The sequence below is a fragment of the Stenella coeruleoalba genome, assembly GCF_951394435.1.
Source record: "Stenella coeruleoalba genome assembly, chromosome: 5".
Classification (NCBI taxonomy): Eukaryota; Metazoa; Chordata; class Mammalia; order Artiodactyla; family Delphinidae; genus Stenella; species Stenella coeruleoalba.
Window position 1 is genome coordinate 118,319,178 of NC_137150.1, and position 2,197 is coordinate 118,321,374.

Sequence of the window (2,197 nt, forward strand, 5' to 3'; positions counted from 1 at the left end):
CCAGTAAAGTGTAGCAGGCTTGCTGAGCAGTGTTTAGAGTTCAAGTAAGGAACTAATGAATTTGTGTTAGAAGCAATCTGCTGGGCCAATGATTTTCTCTCATAGTGGTCATTTGCTCATGCACATGATTAGAGAAAGCAAATATTTGGGTTGGTTCAGGTTTGGTGTTTTGCCAGAAGGGTGTGGTAACAGACAAGAGCAAGGAAATTTTGCAGTTTTTAGAGAGGTATTAAGATTTTCGTATATATGTTATTTGTGAAAAATAATATAACATTCTATTTTTCTCTAACTGAACTTGATTTCACTCTAGATCTCCATTTAACCCAGAAGCAGAAAAAATTATTTTGAAAAATTATTAATACATAGAATCTAAGCTGGATGGGAAGAAAAGTAGAGACTGTAGAGGGGTAATGATTAGGAAGATGACACAAGACAGACTGGGCTTAAGTAATTCCCATCTATGTATGATTAGAATTGGCTCCAAAACTGGATCATGCTAGACCTGAAGGTTTGGAACTCTCTTATTCCACATGATCAATACTGGGGAAAGTGGGGTCTGAGAGTAAGTTACTACAGCTGCAAAAGCTGACCAGAATGTTAAGAAGCTCATGTCTTGGCAACTGTAATAGCCAAGGGCTTTCCCATCCATTTTTATTTCATCCCAGTTTTGTCATATGATTTGTATTTAGATCGAGGATAAAGATACTTGATTGTTGTACTAGCTTTGTTGGCTGCTTTAAAGCTAATGTCATTTTCAATTCTTGTTTTGAAATAAAGTGAAATTACTTCCGACTTCATAAGCAAGGTGCTATTTAGTAATCTAAATCCCTCTCCTATGCTTAAAATGAGTCTCTGTCCCTAGCATTAGTTATACAACTGTCTACCCTTTGCATTTTAAGTGAATCGTAGCCACAAGAGCTTACTCAGCTGAGTTGTTTCTTAATCCTATCAATTCAAGTCAGAATCATCCTTTTCCACCCACATACACTTAGCTTTCAAGTCTAAAATCCACAGAAACATTTAAATTATTGAAGTCAATCTTGTGAGACAGGATTTGTCACACTGAGGGCAAGTAATTTAAAGAAATTCCAATGTAAATTTGAACTTACATTGGCTAGCCAAGGCTCCTTCCCAAATCAAGCCAGTAAAATAATACTTGTTATGTTTTCATGCTTTGTTTAAATGACCAATTTTGAGCATTTTTATGTCAGTATTTTTATTGTTCCTATAATATGGAGTTCATAATAATAAAACAATTAGTTAAACAAATATCTATTGAGTATCTGCTATGCTTAAGACACTACGCTTCGTGCCCCAGGCTTAAAAAGTAGGAAGTAACAATTTTTGCTATAAGGTTCTAAATCCCCTGATGCAGGAAAATCAAGTGCACAAGTAGATCTTACAGTAGCACTTGAACTAAGAAGGGGAAGCAGTATTAAGCTGTGAACTAAAGCAGTGATAGGCAGAATTTTAAATGGTAAGGAAGAAGGAGATAACTGATTAAGCAGAGATGAAGGACTCCACATTTTTCAGGCTGAGTCAGAGAGAAAAGTATTATATTTGGCAGAGCTTGGAAATTTAGGAATAATGAGTTGTTTTGTGGAGGAAAGTGATAAATCTGGTATGAGAAATTTTTAGCGTAAGGAAACCACAGAACATGCAAATAATGATGTCTAGCAGACAGTTGGAAATGTGTAGCTAGAGCTTTGTAGCAAAGTCAGGGAGAAGAGCTGTCAAACTGGGAGTCATTTTCAAGAAGCAATAAAAAGCTGTTACAATCTAGGATGGTAAGAATTAGATAAAAACAAACTGTGTCTGTTGGTAGGGTGGTGGGGGGAAAAGAAAGAAATTTGTAGCATTGTGGGAAGAATAAAAAGACACAGCAAAAGGAGACAGCAAAGGGGAAAACATAAAATTAGTATTCAGAGATAGCCAAAGAGCCAAGATAACATCAAAGAAATCAGAAGAGAAAAAATTCTCGTTATGAATATAATGTGATCAATCCTGTCAAATGCCACAGAGATTTTGGAAATAAATCATTTCCAAAATCACTCAGTATTGTTCATCTTGGGAATACAGAGCATGTTACTCCTAATAAGAGCTACCAGCATTAATTAACTTTCAAACTAATAATTATATTGTAATTGTCTTTTCTAGTTTGAGACAGGACCATACCCATAAGAATGATGTACCTGAG